Here is an 8,180-nt window from a genome sequence, read left to right as displayed (position 1 = left end):
GCAATTTATTTGTAAAAAGCACATCGCAGCCTGCCTGGAGTTTGCCAGTTTGCACCTGAAAGACTCTTCGACCATGAGAAACACAATTGTCTGGTCTGATGAGACAAAGATTGAACTCTTTGGCAGAAATGCCAGGCGTCATGTTTGGAGAAAACCAGGCACCACTTATTACCAGGCCAATACCATCCCTACAGTGAAGCATGTTGGTGGCAGCATCTTGTTGTTGGGATGTCTTTCAGCAGCAGGAACTAGGAGACTAGTCAGGATAGAGGGAAAAATGAATGCAGCAATGTACAGAGACATCCTGGATGAAAACCTGCTCCAGAGCACTCTTGAACTCAAGACTGGGGAGACGGATCATCTTTCAGTCGAACAACGACCCAAACCACACATCCAAGATATCAAAGGAATGGCTTCAGGACAACTCCGTAAACGCCCTTGAGTGGCCAAGCCAGCGCCCGGACTTCAGACCTAAAAAACGTTTTTTACATTGACATTATTGAGTATTGTGTGTAAAACTTTGAGAAGAAAAATAAACGTATTCTACTTTTGAATAAGGCTGTAACACAACACGATGTGGAACAAGTGAAGCGCTGTGAATACTTTCTGAATACACAAATATATAAATATATATACATACATACAAATATATACATACACACACACATATATATTTATATATATAGTATATACACATACAAACATACACGGACGCATGCACGCACGCACACACACACACACACACACACACACACACACACACACATCTTATATATATACAGTATATATTTATATATATATATAAATACACCCATTATACATATATCTATCCACCCTTTTTTTTACAGCTTGTCCCTTTTGGGGCCACAGGGGGGGTGGTGGCTCAATCTCCGTTTCTTGCTCTCTCTTCCGGCAACTTTCTTTTCCCCTTTTAACTCAACAACACACGTCACTTTCCATCCTTGTCTCGGAAGTCCTGCCCCCTGTGATTAATCACCAAAATGCCACCGCTGCTGATCACTGCTCCCCTCACCTCCCAAGGGGTGAACAAGTGGATGGGTCAAATTAAGAGGACACATTTTACCAAACCTAGTGTGTGTGTGACAATCATTGGTACTTTAACTTTAACTTTAACTTTAACACTGACTTGACTTGACTTGCGGAAAATAAATATATTTCACATGTGAAATTTGTTTGCCTTTTTATTTCATTTAACCCATATGTTGTTTTAAAAAACTGAAAATATTGGAAGCATGTCACTTAATTTTTCTGAGGGAACTCTCCTAAAGGAATCAATAAAGTACTATCTATCTATCTATCTATCTATCTATCTATCTATCTATCTATCTATCTATCTATCTATCTATCTATCTATCTATCTATATATCTATCTATAACTACATTTATAGAATGTGCTTTTTTTTTAATTCATCAGGTTATTGTTATTCTCATTGCATTCGACTGATCAGTTGTCTTAGAAGACATTTGGCCTCTCATCCGAGTAGTTGTTATCAGTTCATGCTCATAGACTTAGCTTGGACAGATCTAGTCTGAGCGCTCGGTGCTAAGATCTTAACAATTGATCCTCTAACATGAGGAGGAGCGTATGCACAGGAAGGAATGCTTATTTCTTTTGTGGTGTAAAAATTCATGTGTCCATCAACAAATGTTAATCATGGAATCGAATCGTTCATACACTGTATTAAATCTTATTGAATAGTTCTTACACTTCGAATCATTTTGAATCGTTCATATACCATATCAAATCACATCGGATCGTATTGTTTTATAAATTGTTTTTTTAATGGTATCGTAACCCATATATCGAGATGCGAATAGAATCGTACAATACAAAGAGATATATAACTATGAGAAGAGGTGTCTTGACATGTTTTGACAAAACTCTCCAATTAAAAAGCGACTCTAGACTTTCTCGCTACTTTTTTTTTTTCTGCTGAGATTTTATTTCATCTTACTAAAGCAGTTAGTGTAACAATCGACATGTTATGTTATAAATGCACTCAACTGCAATGTAAACACAGACGTGAAGCTCCTCCTCTCTACAAGTGACAAAGTGTGCCAGCAGGCGTTCACCACAATGATGTCGTTTCACGTCGATCGATGATGAAATTGTCTTTTCTTGTCGGGAACACTTGCCATGGCTTTGGATCTGAGATTTCCATAATGTCACCTTTTCTTTGTGCATTTCTGATTTCTATTCTTGAGCTTGGGGCTCAACAGTAACTAAACATCATCACATTTCCCCATGCTACGGAATGGGCAAAGGGTCAAAAAGGAGTCACTAGGCATGTGCGTTAATAAAATTAGCGCCTTTATAGTTAACGCAATAATGGACAGTAAACATGTATATACTAGGGCTGTCAAGTGATTCATTTTTTTATCAGATTAATCACACTCCAAACCTGTGATTAATCATGATTAATCACAAGTTATTATTTGATTCCATAAATAACATTTCCCCCCCAAAATACCCCAATATTTGGGTACAGATACAATTTAGTTGTCAGAATGTCATACAGGAATGTTTTAAATGTTTTAATGAACTGCAAGTCATTGATTTGCTCAAAACTCAGTGTAAATAAGTATAGTAAACATTTAGTGCACATTTTGAAAGTCTATGCAGTTTGCAATAATATTGCAAACAAGGTACAGTTACTAATCGGTAATGTTTTTAAAAGCACTCATAAACAACTTAACATAGTGCACCTTTTACTCTTCTTTAGTTTAAACAGTTGTTGAAACAAACAAGCTTGTTTACCTTTTTCAGATGACGATGCTGATCTCTTTTTTTCGTACAGTGCGACACCAGCTCGTGATTACTTAAAGATGTCCAACGTTCTCCAGAAAGCAAAATACATTCACATGCTCTTGTTTGTGTTATGGTTGCAGGAGGAGTTGACGGCACAGACACAAGAGGGCGATGTCGCTCTATGATTTATTATATATATATATATATATATATATATATATATATATATATATATATATATATATATAATAATCAAACAATAATAATATAAACTAAGGAAATGGAGTGTGACTAATCCAAAAGGGGTGTATGGTGGGAGTCTATACTGTATGTATGAATGATTAGCTGTTGAGTATTAGCCCTAATATATACATATATATATATATATATATATATATATATATATATATATATATATATATATATATATATATATACTCCTTTCTGAGCTGCCACCTTATCGTGGTAGAGGAGTTTGCGTGTCCCAATAATCCTCCGGGCCTGTCCCCATGGGGCCCGGCCGGGCACAGCCCGAAGAGGTAATGTGAGTCCCCCCTCCAATGGGCTTACCACTCCTAGAAGGGGCCATAGAGGTCGGGTGCAATGTGAGCTGGCCGGCGGCCGAAGTCAGGGCACTTGGCGGTCCGATCCTCGGCTACATAGGCTAGCTCTTGGGACATGGAGCATCACCTCACTGGGGTCATAGGTGGATTAATGACCGGGCCTACCGGGCCCAGGCCCAGGGGGCCAGAGGCCCCAAGGGGCCAGGCCAACTTGGCCCCGCGGCCGCGACCCAAGCAAAACTACTTTTGCAAAAATAATAATCTTAAGCCCCAAGGGGCCAGGCCAACTTGGCCCCGCGGCCATGATCCATAGAGGGTAAGAGGCCCCAAGGGGCCAGGTCAACTTGGCCCCGCGGCCGCGACCCACAGAGGGCCAGAGGCCCCAAGGGGCCAGGCCAACATGGCCCCGCGGCCATGATCCATAGACGGTCAGAGGCCCCAAGGGGCCAGGCCAACTTGGCCCCGCGGCCACGATCCATAGAGGGTCAGAGGCCCCAGGGGGCCAGGTCAACTTGGCCCCGCGGCCACGATCCATAGACGGTCAGAGGCCCCAAGGGGCCAGGCCAACTTGGCCCCGCGGCCACGACCCACAGAAGGCCAGAGGCCCCAAAGGGCCAGGCCAACTTGGCCCCGCGGCCGCGAGCCACAGAAGGCCAGAGGCCCCAAGGGGCCAGGTCAACTTGGCCCCGCGGCCACGATCCATAGAGGGTAAGAGGCCCCAAGGGGCCAGGTCAACTTGGCCCCGCGGCCGCGACCCACAGAGGGCCTGAGGTCCTAAGGGGTCAGGCCAACTTGGCCCCGCGGCCATGATCCATAGAGGGCCAGAGGCCCCGAGGGGTCAGGCCAACTTGGCCCCGATCCATAGAGGGTCAGAGGCCCCAAGGGGCCAGGCCAACTTGGCCCCGCGGCCACGACCCACATAGGCCCCAAGGGGCCAGGCAAAATTGGCCCCGCGGCCATGATCCACAGAGGGCCAGAGGCTCTCAATCATTATTATCAAAGCTAATTCTCAAATTGGATGGATCACACAACCTCACTCACATATTCTTTATCAATTATTAAAGGTTGTTTCTGAATTTTGATCACAGAACTTAATGCAAATATTCTTGATTGATTGACAAAGCTCATTCTCAAATTTTGATTACACAACCTTACTCTGACAAATTATCATTATCAAAAAGCTCTATCTCGAATTTGGATCACAGAATCTCACTCAAGTATTCTTAGCTGTGCCCCTCCCCCATCAAGTCTTTCATAAACCGGTCTGTTCTTTTAGAATCTCCTCATTTGGTATTTTGAACTCGTGAGAGACTGCTCAAAATTTGGTTTCCTTTCCCTCAGTTCAGACTCAGAGATAATTTGAAATCATTCAACAAGAAGTTTAACGCGCGCACACACACACACACACACACTTGAGTTGAGCATTACTTGGAAATTCTTATATTTTCCATTTTGCTGTTATTATCAGCATCTTCCCATTTTGTCCTTTTCTTTCGAGAAAGTTTACAGTCTGACATTTGTCACTGCTGTCAGTTAATAACTTTTTGGTCTTTGACCCATTTTGTCATTTTCTCGATTCGATCGTCACTGACCACTCTCTCCTGTCTGGCAGACATCGTTGCTGCCATCATAGCTAGCAAGCTGCCTGCAGCGGGTCATCCCTATGTTCCCCGTCCCTATGTTACCCGGGTCCTATGTTCCCCTCTACCGGGGAACTAAGGACCCTTTTTAAAAAAAAGGGTTCTATGTTCCCCGCTGCGGGGAACGTACAACACTTTTTCCAGAAAAGGGTTCTATGTTCCCCGCTGCTTCCAATGCGCGACTAAGTAAGACGCACGCAGACACGCATGACAGAGACGCGTTTAAGTTGTCGAAGGAAGGAAGTTCGCGTTTGAGTTGCTCTATCTGCTGCCGCACGCCCTGTGACAGGTTAGGTTTAGGGATGGTTTTGGTCAGGGCACAATTTCGCCAAAAAAGTGCTCCACAACGCCCTGTGACAGGTTAGGTTTAGGGATAGTTTTGGTCAGGGCACAATTTCGCCAAAAAAAAGTGCTCCACAACGCCCTGTGACAGGTTAGGTTTAGGGATGGTTTTGGTCAGGGCACAATTTCGCAATTTCGCCAGATACAATGCAGGGAACATAGGCCTAAGTTCCCCGGTCGCATACAAAGACCCAGGAACAACCGGGGAACATAGGACCCGGGGAACATAGGACCCGGGGAACATAGGCACGCTCCCGCCTGCAGATAGCAACATTTTGGTGTCCTTTGGGAAAATATTTAGAAAGAAGACAAAAGTACACACAGTTGTACAACTATTATCTTTATGATCTTTTTTTTGTTAGTTTCTCTGTTACTGTGTGTGGCCAATTAAGCGACTTTTGGCCATACCTGGCTGGTGACATTTAGCGACTTTCTGGTTGATGTTAAGATTAATAATAGCAACAGTTCTCTTCATCTTAATGCAATTTATTGTGTCTGTCTCTCCACATTTTGCCATTAGGTACTTTGAGCTCTTGTTGGTCAGTCACTCTAAGGTACATTGTTGCTGCCATCATAGCTAGCAAGCTGCCTGCAGATAGCGACATTTTGGTGTCCTTTGAGAAATATTAAGAAAGAAGACAAAAGTACAAGACATTGTACGATTACTATCTTTTTAAAATTATTTGTTTCACTGTGTGATTGACCGACTTTGCCGCTAGATTTCGCGTCTTTTGGCCATACCTGGCTAGCGACTAAAAACATCATTTAGCGACTTTTTGGTTGTGAAGATAAGTGGTAAAAGCAGATCTTCCTGTTGGTCTTCCCACATTTTGCCATTTGGTACTTTGCACTCTTCTTGGTCACTCCAAGGCATTTGTCCCTGCCTTCAGCTAGTCACTTGGCTCTTTTGGAATATATTTCACTGTAATTGGCTCTCTCTCTCTCTTTCTCCTCAGTACAAATCAGCCTGTTCCCTTGCCATTCATCACTGACCACTCTGCTCTCCTGTCTGTCAGACATTATTGCTGCTTGCAGATAGCTTGGGGTCCTTAGAGAAAATATCAGAAGAGAAAAGTACACAATTATCTTAATTATCTTTTTTATTCAGTCAGTCCTTCAGTGAGTCCCAGTGTGTTGGCGATTAAGCAACGTTGGCATTCAATTAGCGACTTTTGGCCATACATGGCTGGCGACTCAAAAAACTAGAAAAAAAGTACAAAAAGTTGTACAATTAATATCTTTATTATCCTTAATTCCCCTGAATCCTAGAGTGTGTTGCAATTAAGCAACTTTGCTGCTAGGTTTAGCGACTCTTGTTTTGGGCATACCTGGCTAGCGACTACAAACATTATTCAGCAACTTTTTGGCTGTTAAGATTAACGTTAATAAATTAAATCCTAATACAATTTATTGTGTTGGTCTCGCCATCTTGCTATTAGGTACTTTGAATTCTTGTTGGTCTCTGCTAAGGTATCTGGCTGTTGTCTTTGCCTTCAGTTAGTCACTTGGCTCTGGAATATATTTAACTGTACTTGGCTCTCTCTTTCTCCTCAGTACAAATCAGTCTGTTCCCTTGCCATTTAGACATTTTCTTGATTGGATCATCACTGACCACTCTGCTCTCCTGCTGTCTATCAGACATTGTTGCTCCCATCATAGCTAGCAAGCTGCCTTGGTGTCCTTTGTGAAAATATTTAGATAGAAGACTAAAGTGCACAAAGGTGTACAATTATTATCTTTTCAAAATATTTGTTTCACTGTCAGTGTGATTGACCGACTTTGCCGCTAGATTTCGCGTCTTTTGGCCATACCTGGCTAGCGACTGAAAACATCATTTAGCAACTTTTTGGTTGTGAAGATAAGAGGTAAAAGCAGATCTGCCTGTTGGTCTTTCCACATTTTGCCATTTGGTACTTTGCACTCTTGTTGGTCACTCCAAGGCATTTGTCCCTGCCTTCAGCTAGTCACTTGGCTCTTTTGGAATATATTTCACTGTAATTGGCTCTCTCTCTCTTTCTCCTCAGTACAAATCAGTCTGTTCCCTTGCCATTTAGACATTTTCTTGATTCGATCATCACTGACCACTCTGCTCTCCTGCTGTCTATCAGACGAATCAGTTGATTCTCTGCTCTCAATTGTCTATGCTAGTAAGCTGTTATTCTCTGCTTTGGAGTGTTGATGCTGGGTTGCTAGTTTTCTAAATCACCTCACACACTTGAAGGAAGCAGCACCGATCATAAACACACAAACAAACTCACACACACACACACACACACACACACACACACACACACACACACACACACACACACACACACACACACACACACACATAGTTGGTTTATCTGTTGTGATAGGCAAAGAGCCAATGTGCAAAGAAAGAAGGGAAATATGGATCATAAACGTTTAAGTGGAGGAGCTAGAAAAAAAATTCAGCAAGAAAAGAAAAAAAAGGAATCAGTTTTACTTGAGAGTGTTCCAAATATCTCCAGCTTCTTCAGTACAAAGACATCTGCTGAAAGCAATTCTATAAATGCTACTGCAAATTCAGCTAAGGTTAGCAATGCACCTGAGCTAGCATGTAGCTCCCAAGATCCTGAGACCACTACAAGTGTAGACACTGAACCAAATGCTTCTGATGCTTATGATTCAACCAATTCAGCAGTAGCCAGTTGCTCGGATGAATGTGAGGTCACTGCACCTCTGGACAGCATAGAAAATGAGCTGAATCTTTCTTCAACACCATCTACAGTGACAACTCTACCTAGTGATCCCGCTAAATGGGCTGAGACCCTCACTGAGTCAATGAAGGAAGTTCTTATTCAAAGAGGTGCAAAATCATTTCACAACCGTCACAGCCATTAT

Source organism: Entelurus aequoreus, linkage group LG19 (assembly GCF_033978785.1).
Source record: "Entelurus aequoreus isolate RoL-2023_Sb linkage group LG19, RoL_Eaeq_v1.1, whole genome shotgun sequence".
Classification (NCBI taxonomy): domain Eukaryota; kingdom Metazoa; phylum Chordata; class Actinopteri; order Syngnathiformes; family Syngnathidae; genus Entelurus; species Entelurus aequoreus.
Note: the sequence above shows the minus strand (reverse complement) of the source record.